This window comes from Primulina eburnea, chromosome 10, assembly GCF_022965805.1.
Source record: "Primulina eburnea isolate SZY01 chromosome 10, ASM2296580v1, whole genome shotgun sequence".
Lineage (NCBI taxonomy): Eukaryota > Viridiplantae > Streptophyta > Magnoliopsida > Lamiales > Gesneriaceae > Primulina > Primulina eburnea.
In genome coordinates this window covers 17,963,436-17,977,895 of record NC_133110.1, presented here as the reverse complement: position 1 = coordinate 17,977,895, position 14,460 = coordinate 17,963,436, and the positions used below count along the sequence as shown (strand labels likewise).

Sequence of the window (14,460 nt, the reverse complement as noted above, 5' to 3'; positions counted from 1 at the left end):
TTTTTATATGGATAATTTATGATTCAAATGAATGTATTTTAAGTTTTGTGTGTATGTGTGTATATAGTGGTATTAATATATATTAATTAAATTATTTTGATAAAGTGAAAATTATGTTTTTACTTCAATACTTTATTAAATTATTGTGGTAGATATCAAGAATTACTTCGTTAAATTAAAATTGTATTGCAATAAAATATGATTATTTACTTCGACAATAAATTAAATGATGAAGTAATAAAATACAAAATAACTCGTCATATTAAATTTGTGTCGAAGTTATAGAAAGAATTTACTTCTCCACGACTCAATAATTGTGAAGTCGTTCTCTATTAATTACTTCACTACAATACAAAGAAATGAAGTCTTTTAAACCTACTACTTCGTCATTAAATGTAAATTTTGAAGTAACAAAAGATCAAATACTTCAACAAATAAAAATTATGGTGAAGTTATAGAATATATTTACTTCATCATAGTTCCAAAACACCGAAGTCTTTCGCATAAATTACTTCACCAAAATACAAAACATGTGAAGTTATACAACACATTTACTTCGTCATTCAATATAAACTATGCAATTATATATAAGATATTACTTCTGCACTTTACAAAGTCGATGAAGTAAAAGACGTTGTTTTACTTCGGCACCGGTCTAATTCCGGACCGGTTTTCTCTCATTGAACCTGTCAAAGACTTCATTAATTTTTTGGATACGACTTCTGTGATAGTGCGAAGTAAAATGGTACCCTATTACTTCACGTGCGTCTACTTCGGCAGTTATCTACCAATGACTTCATTGAATATACGAAGTAAATCAAGGAAATTCTACTAGTGTTTTAATGCAACCATATAGAAAAATATATTTTAAACATGTCAATATGCACAACTTAATTAATTAATACAATTAAAACATTTAATTAAAATACAAGAGAATTTAATAATTGCGTGCATGTGATTCGCGTGGACCTTTAAATTTTCGGGGCGTTACACGGAGTCTTTAGAATACCATAACCCAACATTTTGTGTGCCCTTAAGATATTTTAAAATACGCTTGGCAGCTGAAAAATGTAATTGCTTAGGGTTTGCCTGAAATCTAGCACACATACAGACAACAAATACAATATCAGGACGACTAGCAGTTAGGTACAATAATGAACCTATTAAACCTCTGTAAAGTGTCGCCTCGATTGATATTCCCCCTTGATTAGTGTCCAGTTTTACTGATGAGATCATGGGAGTACTTGCAGCTGAACACGATTCCATGCCAAATTTCTTCAGCAACTCCTTCATGTATTTAGTTTGACTAATAAAAGTGTCTGTCTCCAGTTGCTTCACTTGTAGTCCAAGAAAGAATGTCAGTTCACCCATCATGCTCATTTCAAATTTCTCCTGCATCAACTTAGAAAATATCTCGCATAATTTGGGGTTAGTTGATCCAAATATTGTGGGGACCCGGACGCTAATCAATACTTAATCGTCATCAGGATCAATTTACTAATCAAGTAATTAGGGTCATAAAATTTTTTCCTTTTTACTGCGGAATGTAGTGAAATCAAACTAATATACAACTCAGTATAAAATAAAGTACAATTCCTGTACTGTCTACAAATCAGTAAAAACTAAGGTTTAACATCTAATTATCAAGTGCCAAAGCCCTATATACATCAAAGTCCGAAGTCTCCACTCTATCACGATCTCTCCTCATCTCCTGGACCCTGATCATGTCCCACCTATATATTGTCATGTACACATACAAACAAGACAACAACCGGATAATTCCGGTGAGAATATAATCCCAGTATAAATCAACAAAACATGCAATCATATGATAAACATAAAAGCATGGATAGATAACAACAATATATATCAAAACTGAAACATAATCAATATCAAGCTGTCGACAATGCTCGTGACTCCACGACTCAGACTAGACTCAATCCTAGTCTAGGGATCCCGGTTTCCAGATGTGGTTTTCCTATATCGACCAACAGTAATAGAAAATACTCCAGTTCTATCCACGTCGATATAACCAAACATCCAGTGTTCTGACCTAACCGTCATGGACTTTGTCCCTATCGCCAATATCCTATCTTGTGACATCGTGCAATGTGCCCGTGGCGATCCCGCCACTATCAGGCACATCTGTCCAAAGATTCCTATACTATCTTGTGACATCGTGCAATGTGCCCGTGGCGATCCCGCCACTATCAGACACTTCTGTCACAAGATTACTCGTCTAATACCTGCTATCTATAAATCAAGAGAACAAGTACATCAATCAAATAAATGAAAATATCAATGCAATAAAGTAAAGTATGTGATTTAGGGAAACTCAAGTCCAAACCGACTCAAGTCGATCTCCCAATACCACATTGAATTATACTTTTCGTTTGTAGTCTCGGTCTGAAGCAATATCAGTTCTGAACTCAATACTGTCTCTGTAAATCTGAAATGACATATCGAGAATCATAATTTCAATGTTCTATTCTTAATTCAACACCGAATCTGATTAATCTGGATTTAATTCAAATCAACGGCATAACGGCACAATCTCAGTATCCCCGTCAATACCATATCAACATACATCAATTACAAATCATAACTCATATCCAATGCAACTTGTAATTCATTCATAATACAAATCTGTCCGATTCCGAATCATTATAATCAGAAAATCATAACAATTCCATAATCAATTTGTTCTTCGATCCGACTTCGATTCTACGATGTCTAACATATCCAGAACACCACATAATGATCAAATAATAATTCCTCCAATATCATAATTTCAAATGATAACAGAACTCAATAAAACTTACGTCCTTGTGTAGCTCTTGGCGAGGGGAGCTCAGAAAAATGTGCGGATCAAAATTCTGATAACTGGACCTGGTAAAATCAAATTCTATGCTTTAATGAAACTTGAGGGAAATTTTCGATGGAGCTCTCGATTTCTTTCTGGAAATGCTGAATGCAAAATGGGAGGAATTTTCCTTATAAACATGGTGGAGACAAGTGTCCCACTCAAATTCCATAATTTCACTTTAGCCCCTGAAGTCTTCACTATTTGCAATTTGGTCCTCACTAACTCTTTTTAATTCAATTTCAATCCTAATTAATTACAAAAACTGTGGAATCTAATTCATCATTCCAAAATTCGTAAATTAAATAATCTCGGATTGAAATGATAAAATCTCGGCCTTACAAATATGATGTCATCAACATAAATTTGAACGAGTAAAATGTGAACATTCTTTGAAAATTTGAGCAATGTCTTATCAACTGATCCAACAGAAAAATCGTGATCAGTTAGAAATTTTGAAAGAGTTTCATACCAAGCTCTTGGAGCTTGTTTAAGACCATATAAGGCTTTGTTCAAATGGTAGACATGATCAGGAAAATGTTGATTGACAAAACCTAGAGGTTGTTCAACGTAGACTTCCTCTTGCAACTGGCCAATCAGGAATGTACTCTTTACATCCATCTGGTAGACTTTGAAGTTCTTGAATGATGCATAGGCAAGGAATATTCTGATAGCTTCCAGTCTTTCAACTGGTGCACATGTTTCATCATAATCAATCCCTTCTTCTTGCCTATATCCTTGTGCTACCAGTCTCACCTTATTGCGCACAACTGAACCATCTTCGTTCAGTTTATTCCTGTACACCCATTTTGTACCTATAACAGTTTTTGAAACTGGTCTTGGAACTAAGTTCCAGACATTGTTATGGGTAAACTGATTCAGCTCTTTTTGCATTGCATTTGTCTAGTTTGGATCAGCAAGAGCTTCATCAGTTTTCTTTGGTTCCAATTGCGATACAAAAGAGGAATGAGAAAATAAATTGAGCATTTGATTCATTGTTCTTACCGAGTCAGATGGATTACCTATCACCGATTCTGGAGGATGTGATTTCTTCCATCTGAGTTCAGCGTTTGTTGCTTCTATATCAGCAATTTCTTCAGTAGGCAACTGAATGATTTCAGTTTCAGTTGGAGTTATTTCAGTTGGTAACTGAATATCATTTCTTTGCTCTTCCAACTGATTTTTAGGAACTACTTCCTGTTCAACTAATTGATTCACAATTTCAGGTTCAGGTGTTTGAAGGATGTTTCGATTGATATGAATTTATTTGTCATGATCATCCTCCAAACTGATATCTGTAAATCGATCAACTAGCTCAACTGGATCAGTTGGCTTATCAGTTAGAACAGTTTCATCAAAAACATGTATAGACTCTTCAACATTTAATGTGCTCTTGTTAAAGACTATAAGCTTTGCTAACTGACGAATATCCCAGAAATATTCCCTCTGCAGATTTAGCATCAAAGGCTTTTAAATGATTTTTGCCATTGTCAAGAATAAAACATCTGCAGCCGAATATTTTGAAGTAAGAAACCACACTTTTTCGTCCAAGCCAGATCTCATAAGGTGTTTTTGTAATAGACGATCGTTAATGTTTTTTATTATGAATAACAATATTTTTATTGTGATGGTTTATGGCTTTACATTATGATATGAATGATAATGAATGTTATAGAATGGAATAAATAATGGATGGGTAGAATAGAAGGTTGAATTTGAGTTAAATAGATAATGGAAGTGCTGTAACGGTATGAAACTGTGGCAGTAGTTATGGTTTTTAGCATAATGTTTTGTATATTGATCTAATTGATGTGAGGCCTCTTTCATAAGAAAGATAAGATATCAGGCTATAACTTTAGTGTTTTGTGTTTTGTTCAAATCATTGTGGAAGATAAGCAAAAAGTGCCCCGAAGTGTGTCGTGCGTATCGTCGTTCCTACAATGACACATGTTGGGAGAATGAGCATAACTTTTTACTCAGACCTTCAAATGACATGAGGCTAATTGGAGATGAAAGCCACGACATAGGGCTACAAATTTCATGTTTACCACGTTTTCTAATTTTGAAGGGAAGAGGCGTTTCGGAAGCGATCTTTGATGTGACTGTGCGCAGAGTGGCGCTCGAGCGGTAAGATTTGACCGCTCGAGCGCGCCCGGTTCTGAATTTTTGAAATTTGGGCAGTAATTTCGGCACTAGGGCGGTAATATGTGACCGCCCGAGCGTCCATCAAGTTAAAAAGCGTGTTTTGGTGTTTGGGATGACATAAAATCGAATGGGATAATCTTTTTACTCATTTTCCTTCTCCTTCTTTTCTCTCCATCAGTTTAGAACTAGGGTTCTTCCATTTTTCTTCTTCCCCTCCTATCATCTCTTGATTTATTCCTTCAATCCAAGTTGGTATGTTCATCAAAGCTAAGAGAAGTATCAAGGTAAGCTATTACTTAGTCTTGTTCTTAGATTCCTTGAGTTGTAAGTTTGTATTGGTAAGTTTTCGACTTACGGGGGACTGAAAGCTTAAGAAAGTGATATTAATGTATTCTATTATGGTTTTATCTTGTAGAATCATCACCAAGTGCCAAGGCTAGTGTAACTCTATTTGGTTGTAAGTATACTTTTCCTTTGAATGCATCTCATGATCTATGTATATGATAAATGATGTTTTAAATGATTTTATCTCCTTTAACTCATTGATTATGTACATTGTATGTATTGATATATTGAAAAGAGATGGAATTGATGCCAAGGGCAAAGTAAAGGAGCTAAGGTTTTAGCACGCACACCACGTGTTTGATAAAATGTTTCAATGAATGTTTTTATGTTTTGATGGTTATATGGTATTGTGGTGTTACCTATGGTAATTCTAAACCCACTTGACTTAAGTTGATCAACAAAATGACATGTACTGTGACTGATTTTGACTAGGCCTGGTTCGGTACGGTATACCGATTTTTTTCAATAATACCGTATACCGTACCGAAAAATTTCGGTACCGGAAAATGAATACCGATACCGTACCGAAAATTTCGGTATACCGACAGTCGGTATACTGAAATTTCGGTATGCCATAAATTACATACTGTTCTTACCAAAAATATTCGGTATACCGCAATTTCGGTACGGTATCGGTAAAATACCGTGTATACGAATTTTTTTTAAAAAAAAATTGTTATTCTCATCACATTAACAACAAAATACCTTTTAACCATATGTCCTACCAATAAAAAATCAGAACTATACCTCAAATTTCACTTGGCAGCCTACAAAGAACATGATTTATCCAAATGAATTCCAAGAAAACATAAATATCTCAAAACAAAACAGGTTTATGGAAGAATGCGGCAAAGATTCAACTACACAAACCATATCTTTAAAAGGAAACTAAATGTCATAGATCGAACAATAGGGTTTTATAATATATATGTTTCAAAAGAGCAACTCAACAAGCAAAAATTCTAAAAGATAAATAGAGTATTTTCAAAACAAAACGATACATCAAATATATCACAAATTGTTATTCTAAAATGTTCTAGGTTAGTTGCAAAAAATAGTGTCATGTCCTGCAATTTTTTTGAAACTCCCACATCTCTAAAGACCTGCAAAAGTTAAAAACTAAATTTTACAAATATTAGAATTTAAATGAGTAAATGTAAATATTGTCTTACTAACTATAATTTTGTTCAAACTCCTCCATCTCGAAGGACCTGCAAAAGTTGAAAACTAAAATTTACAAATATTAGAATTTAAATGAGTAAACATAAATATAATCTTACTAACTATAATTTTGTTGAAACTTCTCCATCTCAAAGGACCTGCAAAAGTTAAAGACTACATTTAGTTAAAAATATTAGAAGAAATAAGTAAACATACATATAGTCTTACTCTTCAAGTTAGTCCAAAGTGGAGGAGGAAGATGAAGTGTTGGCACGACCTTGAGTGACATTTGCAGCTGTTAAAAAAAACATTAGTATTCATGTTAGGTTAACAACGACATTATATAAATTTAAAGTTAACTAAATAAAAAATATTATTTTTTTCAATTTCTTCAATTTCCTTATATAGTTCAAGGTCATCGTCTGTTGGATCTTTCCAAAAAGAGAACTCCTCCGCTCTTAGCCAATCACTAGTACACACCAATGCCTCTACCATTTTAGGACTCAGACTGCTCCTAAAAGGATCCACAACTCTTTTGCCCAAGCTAAAAGCGGACTCTCTAGCAACAGTTGAGCATGGAATTGAAAAAATATCTTTGGCAATCATTGAAAGGATTGGGTATCTAGTTTCACTTCCTTTCCACCACTCCAAAAGATTGAAAGATTGATTAGATCGTTTTTCAATCTCATCGGCCAAATACTTATCTACTTCATTGGATATCACTTGAAGTTGTTCTTCTTCGTTTTGTGCTTCCAAATCATCAAACAATTCATCACAAAGACCACCACCACCACCACTAATACCTCCATCTCTATTATCACACTCTATTTGCATACTTTGACTCTCAACATTCAATATATCATTTATTCCCTTATACTCCGACCACAAAGTTACCAAGTTTTGTTTGACATTATCAACAAATTCTTTGATCCTTGTAGGAGTACCTCCCAATTTTCTGACGGTAACTTTGATCATTTGAAGTTTGTTCCTCGGGTCCAAAATATTACCAATAAATATCAAAGGGTTCCTGTTATTCCAATTTCCCCAATACTTTTCAAACTTTAACTTCATTGCACCTGCTACCTCTTTAAGAATTGAATCTGAATCATCATGTCTCTTTCTTTCAATCTCAACTTGTAGTGCAATCATTGATTGATAAATCAATTGAGAGGTAGGACTTTTTGATGCACTTAGCTCCAAAGTGGCATCATAAAACTTTTTCAGAAAATGTACAAAAGCCTTTGCTTTCTCCAAATCATTAGCAATTGGAGGCCCAATCCTTTCTTTACCCTTATCATCTTTTTCACGAAGATAATTCATAAAAGGCAACCATTCTTCAGTCATCCTTTCGAACACCCTTCTGTACTTTAATGCAACTTCAAGCATTTTATAAGTTGCATTCCACCTCGTTTTGACATCCATAGGTACTGTTGATGTATTAGAAAACTTGGCTAGCATGGCAAACTCCCTAAACTTATTCAATCTTGATGGGGAAGAATGTATAAAAACAACTGCATTTCTTATGGCTTTAATTGAAACATTAAGCTCCTTCAAGCCATCCTTAACAATTAAGTTAATTACATGACAAGCACACCTCAAGTGCAAGTATTTCCCTTCAAACAACAATGAATTTTCACTTTTCATTCTTCTTTTCAAGTAATCAATTGCAGTGTCATTAGAAGAAGCATTGTCAACTACAATTGAAAAGACTTTTTCTATCTTCCACTCTCTCAGACAAACCTCAACCATCTTCCCAATATCTTCTCCAGAATGACTAGTGATTTTTGTGAAGTTGATTATTCTTTTATGCAGCTTCCAATCACTATCCAAGAAGTGAGCTGTCACTACCATGTAATTTATGTTTTGAATGGAAGTCCAAGTATCAGTAGTGATACTTACCCTTTTGTCACCGATCACACTTTTTATCTTAGCTTTCTCAACTAAGAAAAGATCATAAACCATACTTGCAACTTTTTTTCGAGAAGGAATTAAGAATCTCGATTGTAATTCATGCAATAATTCTACAAACCCCTTCCCTTCAACAGCCCTAAAAGACACTTCATCGATAATCACGTACCTTGCAACTTTCAATTCACATTTTTTTTTGATTAAAAGTATGAGGAACCAAAGCACTTCCTTGCCCCATTGTCTCACTCGTCGATATAGTTTGACTTTTATCATCCCCACTTGTTTCATAGAGCGGACTTGACTTACACCTTCTTACTAAGTGGTTTTTTAACCCACTAGTACTTTCATAAACTGTTGGGATCTCAACTTTGCAATATTTGCATATCCCTATTTGTTGTTCGGTCCCATCACTCAACTTTCTTCCTCCCTTTATACAATGCTCCCAAAATATACTCTTGGATTGTTTAGGAGCTTTAGGAGGCTTCCTTGGTCGTTTTTGAGCAGTGGACTGTTGTGTTTCATGTTCTGTTGCATTTGATGTTTGAGATGAACTTAGGAGAGTATTAGATTCCATCCTGAAAGAAAACCAATAATTTTTTATCATAATTGTATGATCCTACAAACAAAATGCATGTATGATCAATGTTATTATTTCTACAAAAACAAGACAAGAAAAATAACCAATAAAAAATAAAGCAGCTCCAAAAGGTAGATTTTGATGTCTTAAGTTAATGCCCATGTTGAATATATGATTGCCATTTTTTTTGTTTTAAAAAATGACTAACCAAAATTTTACATTTAATTTTTCGAATGATAGCCTATGAAGGTTATGAAATTTCATTTATTTTGCCTAATCTGTAGTCAATAGCCACATAGTGATAATAGAGCATGCAACCCACTGCTATGGTCTTTTCAGATTTCTTCGATGATAGAAATTGAAGTAGAACTGTATTCACAAAATTAATAAAATATGGAGTAAATTCTCTCATTACAGACAAATATCCACACTATCTTCTGCAGGAAAATGTCGCTGATCAAATAAAGCCAATTATGGAGATTGAGAATCTTGAAGAGCCGTGTCATTAAATATTTACCAATATTATAACAAGCAAAAGTGCCCTCTAATATGACCAATTTGTTTTTTTATTTTATGTAGAAATGGAGACTTCAAGCTGAGGCAAACGATGAAGCTGAAAAGCTTCTTACTAGAAATCGACAAAAAGTGCCTCGAAGAATAGACAGCTTCAAAGAGAATCATTATACAATATGAAAAAACAGTTGGAAGATTGAGAATCCAAACCACAGAATAGAGGACCAACACAAACTAATGTAAACATAAAATCATTATGTTAACAAATCATTAATAATCATAGAAACTTGCAACTTTCTCGAACCATTACAGTTCCAGACACCAAAAGATGGCAGCTAAAAGTTACCGAGATAATTTGCACCCAAAGACTGATAAATATATAATCATTGTTTCTACCATGAGGTTAGATCAACTAATCCTTGTAAACCAATAACAAACCCAAGATTGTAAGGAAAACAAAAAAAAAAAATACAGAAGAAAAACATAAGTAAGAAAACTAACATAGCAGGCGCTTTCCAATGGCAAGAGGAGGAACGTCACGCAGCAGAGTTGGCACCGAAGGAACTTCAAGAAAGAGGAGGCGGACAACAAATCAAGCAAACCTTCTTTGTTGACCTTTGCTTGCTGCCACGTGGGAAGAAGAAAACCGAGACTCCAAAACAAAGCAAGACGAGAGGAAAAGAAAAAGACGAAGAAGGGAAGCAAACCATCACTGTAACGTGTCTGCTGTTGTGGTAGTCTGTTAGAAGAAAAAGCCCATGACACATGTTTGGGCTTAACCTGTTGCCGGGCCAAAACTGGTCAAGCTACCCAAATTCACATTTTAATATAAGTTGATAAAAAAAATTCGGTATTTCGGTATATACCGAAATACCGAAATTTTTAAAATTATATACCGATACCGACTATTTTGGTACGGTAACATACCGTACCGAAATAGTCGGTATACCGTTAAATTCGATAAGTTCGGTATTGTGCGGTACGGTAAAGGCGGTATACCGGAACTATCGGTATTTTTTCCACCCCTAATTTTGACTGAGACGTACATGTGTACCATTGACTGATGACCTATCAATGCCATACGAATGGAAAGAAATGAATTGTTCTATAGATGCCATCTTATAATTGTTATATACGCATTTTATTGACTGATGGCATATTACGGTTAAGAAATGGTATGGATTTCTTCTTTACACTATGATATATGTACTTGTTATTTAAAGGTCTACTTGCTGAATTTTTATAACTCATTTCAGTTATGTTCATGAGATGCAGATGCAGGTAACCGAGACTGATATGGCGTGGTGTCGAGACGGAAGAAGAAAATGTGCCAAGCTTGGAGGAAGGATGATATGATTATTTTGTCAATGGATGGTTAAGAAAGTATTTTGTTTTGTAATTGCTGGAGTTGGCTAATATATTTTGTTGTAACCCACCTGATATTTTGAGAGTTTAAATTTGTCTCAATTATTTTGGTAATCAAATGGAATGCTTTTGATTTTGTATATCTCTATGTATTAGTTGTGGGAATGTTTTGATGTATTGGTTTTATTGCTTGAGGCAGGTGATGAGTTCGTTTTTATGGGGAAACTCTGTCAAAATTTTTAAAGCACAAACTTTCCTCCAAGTCTATTTTTAAAGCTTCCGCATTATAGAGTTTATTATTTTAAAACGGGTCATGGTGTCACAGTTTTCAAATGATTTTTATTAATCATCGATATGTTCTGAGTATAGCACGCAGTGTTTACTGCCTCTGCCCAAAACCTTTGAGAAATACCAGAATCAGTAAGCATCGTTCTAGCAGCTTCTTTAAGGGTCTGATTTCTCCTCTCAGCCACACCATTTTGCTGAGGAGTTCTAGCTGCTAATAGCTCGTGCCTAATTCCAGCATTTTCTAATTTTTTTAAAGAATTTGATTGATGAATTCAGTTTTTCGATCGGATCTGATTCTATCAATACAAACTGATTTCTCGTTTAATATTCTTTTGAAAAGCTTGATCAGTTGTGCAGCAGTTTGGTCTTTGGATTTGAGAAATATAACCCAAGTAAATCTTGAAAAATCATCTACAACCACCAAGTGTACTTGATCAGTTGAGATAACAAATTCGCATCTCCTGTCATGTGTCGTGAGCATCCACTATCCAAGTACCAGATTGATTCCTTGCTTGTACCTGTTACCTGCAATCACACACAAAATATAATATTGGTACCCTTTTGTATTTGGGTCCAAAATTGATTAGTCCTTTAGGAATCCAGACTTGGATCAGTCTAACTGACTGTCCAGTTGTTGTATTCCAGATGGTCTTTCTCGATTTGTGTGTGCTTGGTGTGTAGTGTGCAGATGAGACAACATGTGAGTTGTCTTTGTTCAACTGATTGTTCCGCCGATATCTTTTCTGAACTGGCTTGTTGTTATAGTAATTGGAGTAGCCATTTGAATAATTCCTGCTGAATCTTTTTGACGACTGAGTGCGTAAGTCATTTAAAACTTTTGGGCTATAACCAATACAATATCTTTTAGCTTTGTTCGAACTTTCAGTAGGCTGTTTAACCAGTTTACTTGGTTCAGTTTATTCTTGTACCACAAATGATTTGACAAAGTGAATGTATTTCCCTTTATGCATATTCAGTTTTGGTCGAGTATCATTGGAAGGCATTTCATCTTGGTTACTGAACCCTAAACCAGTTTTACCAGTAACTGATTTCTGTGAGTTCTGTATATCAGTTAATGCAGCAGATGATTTGTTCCAAGCCTGAATAAGCTCAGTTTGCTTTGAATTTTCAAGCATCAACTTCCGACTCATTGATTGATTCCTGCTTGTTTCAGCATTGAGCTCAGCAATTTCCCCTTTTAGACTAAACACATCAACTGATACATCAGTTTTAGTTTTATTGTCTATGGGATCATTTTGCTTTGCTCTGGCCTTTTCAAAAGATAAAGCAAGCTTGTGGAACTCACTAACCATGTCATGAAGAATTGAAATTAGTTCTTCTCTAGTGAAATCAGTTGAGCTAAAGTTAAATACCTGTTGACTGCTTGACTCCACTTCTGTATCACCAGCCATTAGACACTTCACTTCCTCTTCACCATCACTGGAACTGCATGAGGTTTCTGGCTCTGACTCTTCGCTGTTAGTTTCTGCCCATTTTGATTTACTCTCTTCAGCTAAGAGTACCTCATGCTTCTTCCTGAAAGACTTCTTATCATACTTGGGTCTCCTCTTGTGCTCATATGACTTCTTCTTTCTTTCAGTCGAGCCTTGACTGTCCTTCTTAGGTTTGGGACAGTCAACAATGAAGTGACCGAGTTTGCCACAGTTGTAGCAAGCGTTTGATTCCTCTTTAGAATTGTTTCTCTGATAATGCTTTTGGAAGTTCCCTTGATTTTTCCTCATAAATATTCCGAATTTTTTGATGAACAATGACATGACATCATTGCTTAGTTGATTAGCAACCTTCTCGACTGAACCAGTTGGTTCTGTTCTAATAGCAGCTAAGGCAGTTGTGACTGCTGGAGTAGAGGGTTCTCCTTCTCGAGTTTGCAGCTCAAAATCATAGGCCTTCAGATCAGCAAATAGGTCATGAAGCTCAACCTTGTTTAGATCCTTGGACTCCCTCATTGCCATAGTCTTAACGTCCCACTCCTTGAGAAGACCTCTGATAACTTTTAATGCAACTTCTTTGTTGGTATAAACTTTACAAAGTGCATTTAGTTCATTGATGATAGAGCTGACTCTTTCATCGTACTCATGCATCAATTCTCTAGTTCTCATTTTGATATTATGAAACTTCTGAACATCAACAGAAAGTTTATTCTCTTAGGTTTGTTCATTCCCTTCATAAAGCTGGATCAGCTTTTCCCAAAATTTTTTGGCTGTCTTACACATTTTGATCTTGCTGAAAGTTATTTTATCTAGCATTTTGTACAGTATGTCCTTCGCCACGTTATCCAAATTTGCTTTTCTTTTGTCCTCAGCAGTCCACTCATCTCTAGGCTTTTCAATTCTATGAGATTCCCCATCGGTGATTGCAACTGCTTTGTTAACTTTCAGAATCTTCATTGGTCCGTCAATGATGACGTACCATATATCATCATCTTGTGCAGCTAAGTGAGCCTGCATCGTGATTTTCCAATCATCGAAGTATTCTTTGGAAAACATTGGGATCTTGTTGAAGGAAGACATAATGAATAGTTTGAGTAGAAATATTATGAGACAAGATACAACCGCTCTGATACCACTTGAAAGGATCGATTATTAGGTGATAAGAGTTTAGAAAGGGGGGTTGAATAAACACTTACTGATAATAAATTCTTTTCGAATATTGGGTTCAGTTTAATGACAAACTGACACTCGATATCTCGTCAGTCGATAACAATCAGTTTAACTGAAAAACAGTTGCGGAAGTAAACTGACTAAAAGATAGAATAACTGATAGTAACTGAAATAAAAAGCACACGATATGTTTCTGGATATTCGGAGAATAGAATAACTCCTACGTCACCCCTTATATCACGAAGATAGGATTTTCACTAAAAGACTTTGATCGAATACACACGTTGTACTGACCCACTTCAGTTTGTACTTAACACTGCCAAACTGAAACTCTTGGTTCACAATAACTTTTACAGTGTGACTAAATATAACACAACTGAATAAATCTAACAAAGATTTCAAAGTGCTAACAAGCTCGTAAATGTAGCCTTGATTGCTACTGATAAATCTGATAAGAGTGAGCTCTTGATATCTGAATACGAGTTGTGAATTTAGCAGAGTAACAGCAAGCTTGAATAGAATAGTAGTTCGCGTGGGTGTCTTTCTCAGCTGCCTTTATCACCTATTTATGGATTCCCTCTCAAAGATAATATTAAATATCATTTGAATCTTTATATCAGTTGATTGCCACGTCGATATTATCTGACATTCGTATACTACAATATCTGAAATGC

General features: G+C 34.9%; 1 long non-coding RNA gene across 1 annotated transcript; it reads right to left on the bottom strand.

Annotated features, from left to right (window-relative positions):
• Positions 1–6,277: 6,277 nt before the first annotated feature.
• LOC140803834 (uncharacterized) lies at positions 6,278–10,245 on the bottom strand. The gene is made up of 3 exons (XR_012111940.1): positions 10,014–10,245; positions 6,634–6,672; positions 6,278–6,456 (listed from the first exon to the last, which is right to left on the bottom strand). It is a non-coding gene; the product is annotated as an uncharacterized lncRNA (long non-coding RNA).
• Between the last annotated feature and the right edge of the window lie 4,215 nt (positions 10,246–14,460).